The 16,372-nt window shown below is 35.6% G+C and overlaps 1 long non-coding RNA gene across 6 annotated transcripts; it reads left to right on the forward strand.

The window, feature by feature from the left end:
* Positions 1 to 294: 294 nt before the first annotated feature.
* LOC147487622 (uncharacterized) lies at positions 295 to 6,136 on the forward strand. 6 transcript variants are annotated; one of them, XR_015201371.1, is made up of 13 exons: positions 295 to 313; positions 385 to 461; positions 983 to 1,057; positions 1,720 to 1,798; positions 1,889 to 2,018; positions 2,111 to 2,258; positions 3,178 to 3,265; positions 3,492 to 3,549; positions 4,419 to 4,468; positions 5,120 to 5,245; positions 5,334 to 5,418; positions 5,591 to 5,683; positions 5,806 to 6,136. It is a non-coding gene; the product is annotated as an uncharacterized LOC147487622 (long non-coding RNA). The 6 variants fall into 6 exon arrangements; XR_015201368.1 differs by having other exon boundaries at positions 4,419 to 5,245; XR_015201370.1 differs by having other exon boundaries at positions 3,497 to 3,549; positions 4,419 to 5,245.
* The last annotated feature ends 10,236 nt before the right edge of the window (positions 6,137 to 16,372 follow it).

A 16,372-nucleotide genomic window follows, 5' to 3' on the forward strand; every position in this document is an offset into this window, starting at 1 on the left:
TGTTCGTTACACATATTTTTCGTCAGAAATCTTACCAACCGATACATATTTTGTAGGTAAATACTTGCTTTATTTACTAACATTTACCCAATATTATGTGACGGATTAATAAGTGTGACCTATTGTAAAAAATAAAATAAAAGAAAACTTTAGAACAACTGAAAATGAGTGAAAACTTTAGGGGGAATTGTTTTCATTCTCGCACTCATCTCTTATCCCTTCCAATAACAAAAGACAACAGTGAAGGGTTAAGCCGCAGAGAAAATTTGCTCATTCTTCTTTGCCCGCTTTCTTTGCTAGTGTTGCCATCGAGGTAAGTCGTCATCTTCTCCTTTATCTTCTCCTTCATTTTCTTAATCTTCTCTTCTTCCTCCTTTGTAACAGTTAGGATTTTGGCTAAGGAGTTCGATTTACACCATCAATTGCTCAATCTACTCAAGAAAGCTTCTTTCTTGTCCAAGGTAATGTTTTGTTTAGTGAATCTTCTTTCATTTATAGTTTCAAGTGTTTCTATCTTTCAAAAAAAATGAATTAATTAGCCTTTGGGTTTGTCTAGACATATGATTATTAGGGTGTATGTTCATGAATACTAGTATAATCTGTCAACCATTGCTAAATTTTGCATCTTTATATGAAAGATTTTCATTTATATTAATGTTCTCATGTTGTACTGTGTGAATCAATGACAAGGGTGGGAAATCTGCTCTTGTTGTCTTCGTTCCCTTTGATTTTATAGCAAATCTGTAAATTTGTCACTTTGATTTCAAGTTAATAGTTAATTTAGTTAACAAAATTGTAGGTTTTGAATCTTATCACTTTTGGTTTTGAATTATGTACTAAACTTTTGTTCTTGAAGTAGAGTTTTATATTTTGAAGATAGGCATTTCTTTGATCTTGATCTTTTTGTGGTCTTACTAGCTTCAGCTTTATTTGTTTGATGTAGCGTCAGTATTGAATTAACTACATTTGTGTTTATTATTAGCATGTTCGCCCGATAAAATTATCGAGGTCGGTCAATTAGACGAGACGTAGATGGCTTTCCAGTGATCACATGCAGGTAATTCATTATTCCCTTGGTTATTTGATAGAGACGGAAGTGAGTGAATCTAATAATGTTATCACTTATCAGCATTAGCTGTCTCTCAAGTCTGTCTTACCCAACTAGTACATTTTAGCAACTTAAAGCAAATGTTGGTAGACTATCTAGATGATTAATCTTCTGGAAGGACATGCGTAGTTGTTCGTCTTTTTGTTTTGCTCCTGGTGCCTTCTAAAATTCTCAACTGGAGCATTCCACACTTGTCTTGAAATTGTTCTCCCTAATACCTGCCCAAACCAACTCTTCAAAGCTTTTTTTTTATTATTAGTCATACCACTAATCATCTTATAATGTTTCATCTATTGTGTTTTGTGTGGATGCGCACTCATTCTATTTTCTACCATCCATATGCAGATGCGATGTGGATAGAGTATTGCCTATATGTATTTTACTAACAATTAATGATTGTGTTATTTAAATGGGTTGTAAAAATAAATGGTTGCCTCAATATATTTGCACGTGAAGAATAATGCACAATGTTAACTCCCAAAACAAAAACCTTTGCAGTTTAAGAGTTTACAGAACATAAATAGTTTTTCAAAGTCAAGAAAGTTCTTCCATAAATTTATCAGGTATACATAACAAATTTTTTCTGATGCTTCTAAATAAATATTGTGCAGCGGAGGTACCCATGATAGTATGGTGATATTGAAGCAGGAGTCACGTTATGCAAAAGCCAATGATCACAGTTTCACTTAAGTAATATAATAGTTTCATCACTCTCAAATCAATTTTGTTTTCCCACTTTAAAATTAGATAACTTCTATAATGGGTTTTATGTTTCCTTAGTTATGTTCCAGTTGGGACTTCAAATAGAACAAGGGATTCATGTTCTATCTAAGTGGCTAATTTTCAACATATTCAAATTTGTTGCATCAAAGGGTGTTAGACTCGGGCCTGCAATAATTTTTTTGATGAGGTAATATTTTTGTAGCTTGTTGAGAAGATGATCAGGGAATCCACTTTTTGTCTCCATTTATTTGGCATTTCTCTTACCTTTCCTTTTTACAGCCTGACAGGTGGTTCAATTGTTGGGGACATGGCTCCATACCAAGTTTTTGCAATTGGAGGACTTGGCAGTGTTAGAGGTTAGGGTGAGGGTGCAGTGGGTTCTGGAAGATTGTGCCTTAATGGTAACAGTGAACTAACACTCCCTTTGGTATGTAATGGTCTTCCTTGCATTTCAACAAAACATGAATAATTCTTATCCCAAATGTATGAGATTCCAATAGCATGTGTTGGCGAAAAAAAAACCCATATCTTTTTGCTTTAAGTTAAAAAAAAATGTATATTCTTTCTAAATAACTAAATGTCAATTTGTTATTCAATGAGATCATAAAACAAATGGCTACGGTGTTCCAACATTTGGAAGATGACATCTGAGTCGAGGGTCTAAAGAGAAAGAGAGGAATCACCGTCCTTTGGGATGAACAACTATGTTTAAAATCCATGACTTCAGCTGTGGAACTGTTGTTCGTCAGTTCATATCTGCCAAGTGGCGTAATTTTTATGATGACTCAATTTGATGTTCCTCTTGTTATGAAGTGGGCCAGCTGTTGTGGTCTTCTTAGATACCAAGGAAATAAAGTGAAGACACGGGCCTTTGCATTTAGACTACCCAAGTCTTATGTTTGTAAAATATTTTCTAGATGTTTGCACACATGAGCATGGGAATCCCTCTCCCTCCTCCCACTTGATTGTCATCCCATTACAATTATTTGACACAGCGAGGTATGTTGTAATAGTACCAATTGCAACTAGTGCATGTCTGTCTTCGTAGTAGGGACCTAGATTTCAACAAACCTAATGCCTTTGTCCTGAGGAGCATGATAACCTTGCATCTGCTTTTGGTATGTCCCATTGCATTAAGGACAATTTGGTCGGATCGTCTATTTTATGAATCCAGCTCCGCCTTCCCTTCCCCCTATTCTGTATATCGATAAGTGATGAACTTCTAATAAGTATTTGTACTAGTTTCTATTGGTTTATTACACTTCACACTATTCTGATCCACTTTGCTATTTGTTTGGTATTCAAAAACTCATATTATAGTGTTGTTGCATCTGGTGTCTGCTCAGAACAAGGTGTTGGAAGCTGCCATCTTCTTAGACTGTGTAACTGATTTAGGCTCTTGGTCACCATGTTCTTGGTATGTTCATTTTTCACGTAAGTACATAACACATACATCATTACATCCTACCAATAGGATATAAGCATCTATTATAATGGGGCTTACATAGAACTGGGAGCCATTTTTTTAGTTTTTTAGGCGTCCTCATGAATAGCGGGTGTGATGTATCTTGTCATCTTAGAGGAATATAGTCTTTTCTCCTCATATTCATTGAATAATTTCCTTTTGTCCTAATAATCAAGTTTACCATCTTGATGACAGGGCAGCTAAAGGCGTAAGGCTTGAGGGGCTAGTTCGTCTATATGATCTTTTGATTTAGGTATGCAATTGTTAGGCTTGCCTTTCTATAACATAGACTTCTTTCGCTCTCTGACTTTCTCTCTGAAAGTTGCTAGACCATTGTTCAGTCTTATTCTAAAAGTCTCCATTGAAGAATTTTCTCAACCTCATTAGTAGACTTCACTGCCATTTTCTGTGCTATACCTATTATTCTTTCTTATAATTGTTTCTTCTAGTTGGTCTGCATACCATCGCTTTTCATCATATAAAACATGATGTCATTGTCTTGCATTTCATTATGTCTTTGTCTTGCATTTTGCAACAGAACACTATATGATGCCTCCTGCTGCCTCCTTAAAGTGAGAGCTCCTTAAGGGCTCTTCTTTTATGTGAAAGATTGTTCCTTGTTTCACATAACTTTGATTGAGTCTCCAAATTCAATTTGAGTTAAGTAACTCCCAAGAAGTGTTTAATCTAAATAAAGTAATATAATGTGGTGATAATCATTCAATGCATATTCTTATAACGTACAACACTAGTTATCATTTTGGTACAAATCAGTTACATCTGTGCAGGATGAGCATTAATCCAAAGCTCTCAAGGATGAGCAACAGGCACGTAGCCCACATAAAAAGGAAAACTTGAATACGGCTGACATGGCAGAGGTTCCTTCACTTGTTTAATGTAATTCTTTAAAGCATTCATTTGATTTCACATTTTATAATCCTCCTGTCTTAATTAAATTGGCCTATATAACTGTTGGATTTTAGTATTTAATATTTTCTCAGGTTGGTTCAATCTCTGTTTTTAAGTCTATAATTATTGAATTTTGATTGTAGTTAATTGATCAACTTTTGGTTATTCTCGTATACTGTTGGGCATCTAATTCCTATCTCTGTGTTTCTTTAGGTCAATTTTTCTGCTGGATTTGGCTGCATCGACGTCGACAAATGATTCAAGTATTCAACTTTTCTTTTTCTTTGCATTTAATTTATGTTTTGAATTCTATTACATCCTCAAGTATTTTATATTTTATTTTCTCATCTGTAACGTGTGTAGTGGGATATGCTTGATATATATGTGATAAGGTGTGAAAAGTTTAGTCAATTCCATTACATTTCCTATCTTGTGACTGCTGAGTGGTGGGTGTCTCCCTCTATCATATAATGCTTGTATCATGCCGAAATGCGAGTTTTTCAAATTTGCTCTACAATGTAATCTAAGTTTATGTAATAGATCATTTTTATTTTGCAACACGGGTCCAAAGTTCTAGTAACAATAGTTGCAGTACTAGGAAAGATTATATTCCTTGTGAATTATGTTGCTTAGCATTCGTTCACTCAGATGTGGTATCTCTGTTATATGTTGATTCTAATTTTAGACTTGCATGTTATATTTCTAGTCATTATTTCATTGTGGTCTCTTGTTAGTTTAGTTTGATGTATATTTTTATTTCTTGGTCATTGATTGTAAATTTATGACTTGGGATAGAAAAGTTTGATCTAATTGTAAATTTAGTTTAGGTTTAGACTTGGTCTTGATTATATTAATTTTACTTGTAAAGCCTAATTAAGAACATGGGTTTTTTATATTTTGTATGATCTATGAAGGAGGTTTGCGAATGCGAGGAAAGACCGGGCTAGAAATGGGAATCACAGAGCATCGAGTGAGATTAATTGGAATATAGTGGGAGTTGCACTTTATCCTTGTGTAGTCAACAAAAGAGGATTAATAGAGTAAGTCTTCAAACCTGATCTTAATCTTCGAATATCAAGGCCTTTTTTTTGTAGTGTAATATTTTGTTTTTTGTGTTTTTTTTTATAGGAAATAGATGTGGAACTACAACATGAGTGGTATGTATGATAATGAATTCTTACCAACCATGTTTCGCCCAAGACACTCAACCCATGTACTTTTCTTCTTCCATATCTCTTCGCTATCTTTCCTAATATCTGCTTGTGTTCTTACTGTTTCCTGTGAAACCCTAGCTTCCAATTGTGTTTTTTCCTAATTTGTTGTGAAAAGATAGTTTTGCCCCTAATAAGCAATTTGCCCCTTAATTCAATTTCATATTTTTGCAGGGCCCTAGGCAACCAGATGCTAAACAATGTGGTATTCATGCAATGCGCTTTATGCGAGACATAATGAGCGATCCTTCTCCTTTGCCATTGAAAGTAAATAAAATACCTCTCACATTTTAACTTAATTTATGTTTGATATCTTTAGCAACTGTGTTTTTTACTTCTTTTTTTCTCTATTTTGCAAAATATTAAACTTGTTGTTTCTTATATTCCAGCTAAAAAATCTTAGCCATAAAAAGGTTTTCACCGACAAGGAGATAAATAAAGTTCGAATGGATTTTGTTATGTTCATCAAAGAATGTATTATGAACTATCCTCAAGATGAAGATGAACCATAAAGCTGAAGACATATATGTGGGTGATCGACTTTGACGAGATTAGGTTATTTTTTCATTTGGATTTGGATTAGGCTAATTATATTTATATGAATTAGATTGGAAATGTGTTATTTACTTCATTATGTTTTATGATTAAATACAAATATATATTGGTTATCCAATGGGATTGGAATGTTTCAATGAAATTAGCAATATATATGAGTGTTACTTAAAATTTAATAGATCATATTCAGATATGTAGTTTATTCATGTGTGTAGTTTATTGCAGGTCCCCAATTTTGAGGGTTTTTATATATATTCACGTTTTTTTTTTCTTTTTTGAATAAAAAAAACAATTTTTGAATAAAAAAAAGCAATATATACATATCACGGTTTAACCCAAACTGTCATGACTAATGGTACTTTTTATGACCGTTAAAAAGGATGAATACATAACAGTTTATTTAAAACCATCACAACTGATATGATTTGTTGTGACAGTTTTTGAGCAGTTGTTACCGTTTTTTTATGGTTTTATGACCGTTAAAAATGATGAATGCATAACCATTTATTTAAAACCGTCACAAATGATATGATTTGTTGTGACGGTTTTTCAGCAGTTGTTATTGTTTTTTATAGTAGAGAGAGGCTAGTCTGGAACAAATATTTGTGGCGGTTTTGGGAAAAAAATAAATGACTCTAACTCCGTCACGGTTTTGGGGAAAAAAAACAGTGACAAAAGACTTTTTGTGACTATTTTTAATAGTGATATAAAGCATTTTTTTCTTGTAGTGTTATTTGTTAAAGTCTCGAGTATCTGACTATAAACAACTCATTTTATTCTTCGGTGTACTCCATTCCACTCTTCCATATATTGGTAAGTACACCATTCAGGTAACCGGGCCCTTCCTATAGAGTGTGTAGTTATAAGTACCGGATCCTAAGTCCACGTTTAGCATAATTCACATTTTCCACTCTTGCATGTTTTCTCGGTTTTTGAGTCATGTTTCTCTATAGTGTGAATTATGTCCTTATTGCCTTATTGTTTTTCCTTATATTAATCTGTATTCATAAAAAGTAAAAAAAAAAATATTAAAACCATAAAAATAGTAATTTAGGAAGTCTCGGGAATATGACTTTAAAAGACCCACGTTTTAAAACAAATTTTAAAAATTCGTTGTCAAAAATTTGTTTGGGGGTGTGGTGTTAGTCTTTCCATCTTTGATTGCTCAATTTTCCATATTTGTTGCTTATGCCATTTAATCATATTTTGATTCGGGTTGACATTATCTATGAATTTAGATTTCATTTGTTCGCATAACTTATGTCATGCACGCACTTTGAGGCATTTTCTATATTTTTATATATCAACCTCGGTTAGAATATAGTGTTTTATGGATCATTGGATTGGAAATTCTCTGCTGATCGTTTTCATAGCTCATTCGCAAAAATCGGACCGGTAACGGGTCGAGAATTTCAGTTTTAAGTTTGCGCGATATAGGCGAATGGGCATTTTCCGAAATTATTTGGGCTTGGGCCCAAAATCTCGTAGTCACGTGCCTTGCACGTGAGTCCACAGAATTAGCCAAAAACGCATCGCGTTCTTCTTCTCCATTCCGCCTCCATCAACCTCCATTAACAAACCAAAAATAAAATAAAATAAAAATAAAAATAAAAACCCACCGATTCTCATAACTCTAGTTCAAACAACACCCACCCCAATTTCGCCCCATCCAGTTCACCTTTTTCACTTCCACCTCCAACAGTTTGCACAAAAATTTAAAAAAAAAAAAAAAAAAAAAAATCGCTCAAATCAAACAACCACTCAAACCAAAGTTCGATTTCTTGTTTCAATACCTCTCCTCCGCCTTACCCTAAACCCACTTTCGATTTTTAACATCAATAGCCTAAAAATGCAAAATCCTCCCAGAATAAGTTTTCAAATCGGACCATTTTGGGCCGTTTTTCCATTAACGAGATGAAACATATGAATTGGCAAAAGTTGTGGTATACAGAGGATGATTTTTACCATTCGGATTTGGTTTTGAATTTTTACAAGAAGCGGGAAATCGAGGGTAGTAAGATTTTTGTGAAGGTGAATGGTGCGAAGAGAGAAGTGAGTGCATCAATGTTGACTCATGTTCTTGCAATTGAGCCAAACCGCCACCTTGTAGCCACCGTGCAGGAATCCCAGTATGGGGGGGGGGGGTAGAGGCGTTGATGAGAGAGACTGTGTTGGAAGGACAGTACAATGCGAAATCGCATTGCGTCCAACAATCATCTCTGAGAACCAACCAGCTAGCTATAGCTCAGTGGGATGGTAAGAATGTCATTGGGAAAGAGAAGTTCAGTGACATCAGTCTGAACTATCAGCACGTACTCTGGGTATTACAGCAAAAGAGGTTTGATTTTTGCATCATCGACTTCTTGTTAACTATGATTAGAAGAGTTGGAGTGAGTACCGCACCCTTTCCTGTTTTGATTACTAAGATGATGTTGTCTTTTGGTGAGAAACCAAAAACTGAACGGATTATGTTGATTGCATGTTGCAGTTGATGATGTATCCGTAGGAAGATACAAAGATGTTTGGAAGATGATGATGAGATTCCTGTTTGAAGTCGATTCCTTGGAGAAGGCTACCTCTGATATAGAATGCATGGCATTGATTCATCGTGGCCAGCGTTCTATTAACACCATTTGTGAAGACATCCGGACTAGGCAAGTTAGCCTCCATCAGAATTATGAGGAGCTCATGACTACCATGGAGAACCTAGTTCAGCGTGGTAAGGAGCGCGAGGAATCCATGAACACATATCTAGAGAGTTAGCAAAAGCTCCAAGTGGAAGTGCTACAATGCTTGCCACCCTATCAAAGTTCTACTTCTAACGAGTCTGAAAGGCATGAGCGTCGTCGATGCAAGACTGATGACTCGGAACCATCCTCGTCTCGTGGCTCGTAGTCTAGTTATGATGTATTTAGGAAATTTCCCTGTTTTCAGTATAATTTTATTTCGAGTTGTTTAGTTTATTAGTTAGATTTGGATTATGTAATTGTTTTGAATATTTGATTGTTAGTTGAAATTTTAATTTAATTTGGTTTTTGTCCAAGCATGCGATAATATTTCCATGAATCCCACCTTCCTGAATTGTTTTGGGGTGGTATTACTATTATTTTGCATTGCTTTTATCTTATCCACCGTTTTAGAAGTTAAATTTTGCAAACTGTGAAAATATGAGTTGTTGAGAATGTTGCCAATATTGGTGTGGTTAAGATTATATATTGTTGTGGTAATGGAATTTCAATGAATAGAATTAGGAAGTTGCTATTTTAAATTCAACCAAAAAGCTATTGGTTTATATTTGGAATATGCACCTAACTTGTTTCCGTTTTGTTTTAGAAATTTCTGTTTCCATCATCCTGCCTTAACAATTTTGGTTACTTGTGGATGTTGGTTTTAGAAACTAAACCTCTATAAATACTTGATTCACTCTATACTTACAAACCACACCTCTCACCTGCACTCTCACCTTTCACTTCTAACTTTTCTCTTAGTTTTTCACTTCATAGCACTCAAGGTATACGGAGCGCACCCTGCGCTGTAGCGCCTAGACCTCGAGCAAGATAGGAGCGCACCCTGCGCCCTTCACAGGCCAATTTTAAGCACACCCCGCGCCTTGACCTTCGTGGCCACTTAAATTTCTGATTCTTTGTGAGTTTTTCTTAGGTTGTTTGCAGCATTTCTAGAGTATAATTGTTGTGATGACATCACCTCATATCATACCGGAGCAGTCTTTTGAACATATGTTCCAAAGTAACACCTTGGAGGATGGTTCCGTGATAGAATCGTGCAGTCAAAATGGACACATCTACTGGTATTCACCTCAACTTACTGAATATTTCTATAATAATTCAAAGTTCTTTTGTCACCCAAATGGAGAACAAAGGTTCTTTGTCGTAGTTAATGATACAACAATGGAATTCAGTAAGTTTTTGGTTGCTTTTGTTGTGGGACTGCCTATGCATGTTCCTACAAACTCATGGGGATATCTAACTAATAATGCATACCTTTATAATGATGAGTACTTTCACGAGACCTATGGGGGAGGAGTTTTTCGTGTAATGGACCGAGGGCAGCAGAACATAGCCCTAGGTAGCCTATCCCTGAACGTAAGCCTTACCATGTTCTTCATTATGATGAATATTTTAAGGGATTTGCAGTTTACTTCTGCTCATAGTACCGCTGGTGACGTTTTCCTTGCTTTAGCTGAGAGATATTTCCTATATGACATTCCCAAGGTTTTAGTGGCTAATCTAGCTAGAGGCCATAGTATGAGGCATAAGTACCTTCTATGACTGTTTTGGTTTGTCATATCATGTGCTATTTTTTCCCTGATTTCTGTACCCGCTACATGAATAGGATGGGGTTGAAATTATGAGACCCACCAACCGCATTGTTTGTTCGTTTCGTGTTATGGCTTGGCCGAGATGGAGGGTACAACCTCAATGGGTTGCTCCTTACACCCGATCAGACCGAGTAAGACTTAACAGGCTAGCACGGGTTGATGATACATGGAGAAAGGCTTGGCAAATTATCATGGTGTGGCAGGACACAAAAGAACCTCACTTCTATATATGTAGACAAGGATGATGACGCCTAAATGTTGGATAGGAGGTAAAATTTATTTTTGTTCGTGTTTGCTTATGTCCCAAGCAATTTACTTCTTGTTAACTCCATAACGGGTGGAACTCATATAGAGTTGCGTCTGTTTTTATTTATCTATATTAGTATGTTTTAACTTTGTTTTGTAGATGTTCCAAAATTTCACACATTTCTATGGTATTTTCCTACCCTACTTATGTCTATACTTTGAGGACAAAGCATGCTTTTTTGTTTGGGGGTGGCATAGAAACATGTGTAATTTAAGGCACCTGTTAGGATATAAATATGTACAATATGCACTTGTTTTTTCTAGTAAAAAAATTTTAAAAATAAAAATAAAAAGTTTATGCTATGCACTTAGGAATATGGGTGTTGTTTCTTTCTCTATGTTCTTAATAATTTAGAAGTTTCACATTAGTTTTTGCATTAGAATAGTCTTTAGAAACTTAGGTTAATATGTAGGTAATATCGCATCTTTGTATAAATATATTGCATGAGCATCTATGTTTGTATTGGCAGTAAGTTTCTGAAATCTAGGCTAGTATACTTATTCTATAAATCCTCTGAGAATATAGCCTAAAGCCTTATATGAGTGAAATATTTGAAAAATGACACAAGGGAGAAGTATATTCCGAATAGAGAAATCACACGTCCACTTGCTTGATCATTATACCATATCCTAAGCGATAATTTAGGCCTTCTTTGGATAAATATAGCCAGAAATTCAAACCTATATGAAATTATTTTCTGCTAGTCGCCCCTCTGAGCCTTTCTTTAGCCTTTCATAAACCGCAAATCCTTTACCCTTTTACAAAACAAAATAAAAATAAAAATCAGCCTACCCATCTTTGAATGAGTTTGAGAATAGAGATGAAATGAAGAATACAGAGAAAGACCTTTGAAACCAAGAATTTGTTAGCTGCTTCAAATAAGAAAAGAAAAGAAAGTTTCCATCCAAAATAAAAAAATAAAATAAAAAGTTATAACTCCAAAAACAGAATCAAAAGAGTCAAAAGCCAAAAGAAAAAGAAAAAAAAATGGCTAAGGATGGAAACAAAGTATAGAAGCAAAGTAAGAACAAGGTTTTCTCTAAAATACATAATATGAAGACTCTATTATCTCAGACTAGTTCTTTTTGAATATCCATTTTCTTCATTCTTAAACCATCACCTAATCCCCGCAACACCTAATAAAAACCTATAGCTCAATTAGGAATAGGTTAGTGTGATAGTAAGTGGCAGATGTGTTTGATCGACTTCGGCTTCCTTGTGTGTCTTTGATATTGTAAAGTAAAGTGTGCCCACTGCACACTGGAGTAGTGAAACTTGTGTGGAAAAATCAAAGTGTTTTTGTCTTGACATTTATGTGAGGACCTATTTAAGGACGCTATTCCAAAGTTTCAGAAACGGACTTGTTACTGTATTTCATAGCATAGCTCATTGTATATATGTTTATTCGTAGATGATTGATTAATATGCATATATTAGCTTAGGTTTTGACTTGATTATTCTGTATTCATTGCTAGTGAGATGGATAGATATGTGAGAAGAAGTAAGGAAACAATAGTTTTATTTCTTAGTCGTTGTAGTATAGATAAAGTTTGTGAGTACCTTCACTGAAAAACTCTCACGAGGCTCTAACTTGTCCACTAGGGAATTCCTAGTGGTTTAAGGCCTTGTTGCATATGGTCAATGCAATCGCACTCGGCGAAACGAGATTAGTTAAAACTCCATTTTTGGTCACTTATTCTAATTTCTCATATTTGATTGAGGACAAGCAAAATGTTGTGTGGGGGTGGTTTGATAAGAACCCAAAACTGTAGTTTTAACCCTTTAACAATATTACTTTTAGACCAATTATGTGATTAATAAGTAAGAGTTAGTACTGTTATCATGCTTTTGTGTATTTCAGACATTGGAGTCGAATATGTGAAGAAAGGCGTCCCTTTTGCGAGATAAAGGAGCAAATGTTGGTTGCTAAGAAGTTCTATGATTAAAGACTAAAATTCAAGGAGAAAAAGCATTTTTAAATCCCGATCAAAGCTGAAAATCCAAAGTCATCGCGGGCAGAAAAACATAAAAGTCAGCAGAACTTCCGAAGGCCGTATCTTTGGACTCAGACCTCGGAATTAGACCTACCATACGTCAAAACGATCGGCTCGAAAAGATATTTCTAATGGTCCAAGCATTGACCCAATCAGAGGAGCATAAGTGGATGAAAAGGCTGTTGAAATTATTTCCAACTGAAAACCCCTTTGTGGACTGAAGTAATGAGGTTTTGGGCTCGATTTTCTGGCCCAAAATATTGCTCCTAAGCCCATGCACGAAATTGTGGATCTAGCCTCTTCTATATAAAGATGACTAGGACTTAACTTTTAAGTAATTTAGTTTTATATCCAAATAATTAGTTTTAGAACAAGTTTTTTAGTTTGGAGAATCAGAATTAGTTTTATAATAAAGACTTAGTTAATTATAAAATACTTAGTTTCTAATTCAGTACTTAGTTAGTTTTAGTTTTGTCTTAATTTCATTCATAAATTCAGTTTTAATTCAGTTTAATTCTTAGACTCTTTCCATTAGATTAATAAAGTAATTGTTATTCATTAAATAATGTCTTGTTCTTATTGTTCTTGTTCTAAAAATGATAGTTTAATGAATCAAGGCTAAAACCTCCATTAGAGGGGTTTGAGGAAGCCTTGATGAAAACTTGATTGTATTAGCATAGAAATGGTTGTAATAATCTATTCTATTCTAGAAAGTAATTAGTTCACCATGAGAATGGGTTTGATTGCTTTATATGGTGATTGTTAGTTAGTAGAGATTACCATGAACAATTAGGGATTAGAAAGACCCAATTGATATGTGAAAATATTGCAATTTGGATTACAACAATTCTATGTTAGTTTATTAAGTTGACTCAAGGTGAAATCAAATTCCCCTAATTCCTTCTCATATTGTCATTCTAGTATTGAATTGTCGTCATTTGATTTATAACCTCTTGATTAGTTAATTCACCATCGTAGTTAAATTCAAATCCATTACTCTCATCGTTTTGTTAGAATACATGAACTAGGAAACTTCGTATCTAAACGAACTAGGAGTGGAACGAATTCTCTGCTCCAAATATTGCATTGATAACGAGAGTAGAAAACTTTGATACATTAGAGTAAAAAGTCATTTAGTTTTACTTACATTTGAGTTTAATTACTTATTCGTGGGTAAAACTATCGTTTTTCCTATTATCAACATTATAGAGTGCGAGGCTCTAGATGTAGCAAGCTATGTGTTGGCCAGGGCATGAACTGTCATCATACATTGCGAAGCACAGTTGTATGAAATCGTGTGGGGAGGGTTTACTGAGTATCTCCGGGGTGAATGGGGATGCTCGATAGGTTTTCAGCATCTTTTGGATGATCTGAGTGGCGTCCTTCTTCATAGCACTCTGGTCAATTTGCTGGTTCACTTCGTTAATGTCATCCTCAGCGGTGGCTCCGTTTGGATTCTGGGCTGCCACCTGATTTTTGAGTGCGGTGTTTTCCTATCGTAGGAGGTTGATGCTGTCGTTCATGGCTCCCATCTGAGCGGCCATGTTCTTCATTTGATCTTGGAGGCTTTCCATGTTTCGTGGGCTTGAGAGTTGTTTGAAAGTTTTTCTTGTGGAATGGTTGTGAACTCAAGAAATCGAGCCACAGACGGCGCCAATGTAAATGATGTTTTTGGTGATCCTTACAAATGTAGGCTTGATCAAGGGATTGGGATGATTAGATTGAATTGACCGAGTTCGTATGGACAAACTACCTACGTATTAAGTTCTCTCTCTGGGAGGGGGGGGGGGCAACTTGAATCAGGTGAGATGTAGTTCCTCATCATCTTTATATAGGTAAGATGCCCGCACCTCATGCTCTCCCGCTTCAGGTTAGATCCAAGTCTTCAGGTCACTTAAGAGCCATAATGGTGAATTATGAAGAATCCATGAGCTGCGTGCATGAAGCTTCGGTCTCAATGGTTTCAATAAAAGCTTACGTTACGAGCCATTGTGGAGCGAGAAGGGGGAGCGCTATGGAGGTCACTTCTTGGTGAGATCGTCTACTCGACTCAAGTCACTTTGAAGCAAGCTCGTAGATCGAGTAGGGGAGATCAGTTGGTGGTGATATCACTCTGGGCGTGAGTTGAATAGGTTGCTTGCCTGAGTCGAGTCACTATGAAGCGAGCTCTGAGGACGAGGATACGAGGTCGGTTGTTAGTTCTGCATATGTTGGACACGTGTGTGGTATTCATTGGATGTGAATATTACTCCCCCACACTATCCTCATGTAATTATTTATTGATTTATCTGTTTTTTTTTTCCAACCTAACACAAAAATATTGAACCCAACTTAGTGGTTAGATGGTTGGAGTGCGACCCCAACTTGGAGGTCTTGGTTCGAGGACAGTGAGATACTGGAAGCCTTTTTAGAGTGAATAATAACAAAAGGCAACCTGTTAGTGACTATACGGGTCTGTTCCTTTTCCAGGATGTTCGATCAGAGATCATGGTAATTGATTCATGAATTTTTGAGGGATGGGCAATGCGTCGTTCTAATCTGATTTTTTTTGTCAGATACGTTCAATGCGTTTTAGTAGAAGATTTCATGATATTTCCATATAGCTTTAATGGGAAATGTTTCGAATGGGGATGGCCGGGGTTACTTTTAGACGACCTTCAAGAATAGTTTTTATTAGAATATGTTAGTATTAGTATATGTTCAATATGGAAAGTCCCATATTTCTATAAGTGTGGACATCCATATCTAGTAGTTGCTATTATCATATTTTAGATTAGTATAAATATGTAACTCTGGATAGAGAACAAACTCTCTCTCAGACTCTAAACTCCAACCCTAATCAATCTCTAGTCTTCTTTGTTCTTATTCTTGGTTTCTCTAATATATCAATGTTACAACTCTCCTAGCATCACCATTAACATAGAATTCAACATGGTATCAGAGCGAGGTTCAGTGGTATGCTAGGAGAGGAATCCCTCACCAAGAAACAAAATCAAGTTTATTTAAGTTTTTCAGTATAGTATTCAAGTCAAGTTTCAAGAAGAAGAAGGATTTCTCACAAGAAGAAGTTTTTATATCTCAATTCAAGTTTCAATTTTTTTCTCTGGCGAGTTACTGTTCACGGTATTGTTCACGGGTACTATTCACCGATACTGTTCACGGTACTATTCATCGTCATGTTAAAGTAAGTTTTAAAGATTCTGTTAGTGTTTAAAGTTTGTTTGAAGAATGCTAGGAGAGAGATCCGAAGTTTCTCAGTATTGGTTTCTTAGTATTGTTTCGCTTCTGCAATCTACGTCTTCCGCAATCTCTCTGTCTTAGTATTGATAAGAAGGGCACAATCTCTCTGTATCCCGGAGTCTTTGGCCTTGATGAAGGCGCGCACGCGCTTATGCCTCCACACATAAGTTTTCGAGATTTTTGAAGTATCAAGCCTTTGGAAGGTAGTTTGCATTCTCATCTAGGATTGGAGAGGTATTATTGTTTGTATGCCATTATGGATGTTTGGGTTTCTAGCTTCCGCGCAGTTGGTATTAATGCCATCTTCTGTCTCAGTTTTTAGAACATGATCAAGTTGTTTGTTTGAAGTATTATAGGGGCACATGACCTCTATCTCACGAGGAATTATTCTTTACATCTTCCACTGTTCCCGAAGTTCGTAGTCATAAAAAGGTGCGACCCACCCTTTATCCTCTATAGTGAGTATTGTTTGATGCATGTTCTGTTAGAATTTTTTTTTGTGAATTGGAGTATGAGGTATA

This window comes from Coptis chinensis, chromosome 7, assembly GCF_015680905.1.
Source record: "Coptis chinensis isolate HL-2020 chromosome 7, ASM1568090v1, whole genome shotgun sequence".
NCBI classification, from domain to species: Eukaryota; Viridiplantae; Streptophyta; class Magnoliopsida; order Ranunculales; family Ranunculaceae; genus Coptis; species Coptis chinensis.